The sequence below is a fragment of the Cervus elaphus genome, chromosome 27, assembly GCF_910594005.1.
Source record: "Cervus elaphus chromosome 27, mCerEla1.1, whole genome shotgun sequence".
Classification (NCBI taxonomy): domain Eukaryota; kingdom Metazoa; phylum Chordata; class Mammalia; order Artiodactyla; family Cervidae; genus Cervus; species Cervus elaphus.
In genome coordinates this window covers 4,560,345-4,561,829 of record NC_057841.1, presented here as the reverse complement: position 1 = coordinate 4,561,829, position 1,485 = coordinate 4,560,345, and positions in this window count along the sequence as shown.

Genomic DNA, 1,485 nt, shown 5'->3' with positions numbered 1-1,485 from the left:
TGACTTGAATGCAGGCTCATCTTGCATCTCCCAAGACGAAAGGATGTCTGAAACCCCTGTGGAGACCACAGAGAAAGACCTAGTTCCCCACTTCATCCCGACCGGAGGCCTCACATCCTTTGAAAACTCCAGAGGTACGCGGAGATCAGTGCCTCCAAAGGAGACGATGCCTGACTCCTCGTGAAACTTGATAGAAGTCCCAGGATTCCTGTGGCACGTGGAAAGGGACACTTGGTCTCCCGCCTCAGCTGGAGAGGCATCCCAATTGCCCTGCCAAGCCTCGAGGAGAACCCCGAGTTGTCCCTCGCAACTAGGCAGGAGTCCTGACGTCGCTGAACAAACACGTGGGTGGAAGGGCCATCCCCGTCGTAACTCGAGAATATACCCCAGGTTCCCGCCGCAACTCGAGAAAAACCATGAGACTTCCCCCTCGCCACAAAATGAGGCCCGATACCCTGCACTGCGTGCAGAGCAATTCCCTGTTGCACATCACACATGAAAGGAGCCTTGATTTCCTTGATGGCACTCCAGAGAAACCCCAAGAACACTGTTTCAAGGCTAGAGGGAAACTGAGGTCACTGTAGCAACACTAAAAAGCTCCGTGGACCAAGAATCAACTCGAGATGAGAGGTTAGTCCCTGGCTTCGACTCCAGAGGAATACCACCTTTCCAGAAGCACCTCAAGAGGAGGCTTCTCTCAGCTCTAGGTATGTGAGAGGGACCCTGATTTTGCGGCCTCAAGTGAAATGGACACCGCGATGCCCTGACTCGATATAAGGCCGGATATCCCTGCAGTGACTTGAATGCAGGCTCGTCTTGCATCTCCCAAGATGAAAGGATGTCTGAATCCCCTGTGGAGACCACAGAGAAAGACATACTTCCCCACCTCATTACGACCGGAGGCCTCACATCTTTTGAAAACTCCAGAGGTACACGGAGATCAGTGCCTCCAAAGGAGACGATGCCTGACTCCTCGTGAAACTTGATAGGAGTCCCAGGATTCCTGTGGAACTAGGAAAGGGACTCTTGGTCTCCCGCCTCAGCTGGAGAGTAGTCCCAATTGCCTTGCCAAGCCCCCAGGAGAATCCCGAGTTGTCCCTCGCAACTAGGCAGGAGTCCTGACGTCACTGAACAAACACTTCTGTGGAAGGGCCATCCCCGTCGTAACTCGAGAATATACCCCAAGTTCCCGCCGCAACTCGAGAAAAACCATGAGACTTCCCCCTCGCCGCGAGATGAGGCCCGATTCCCCTGCACTGCGTGCAGAGCAATTCCGTGTTGCACATCACACATGAAAGGAGCCTTGATTTCCTTGATGGCACTGCAGAGAAACCCCAAGAACACTGTTTCAAGGCTAGAGGGAAACTGAGGTCACTGTAGCAACACGAAAGAGCTCCGTGGACCAAGAATCAACTCGAGATGAGAGGTTAGTCCCTGGCTTCGACTCCAGAGGACTACCACCTTACCACAAGCACCTCAAGAGGA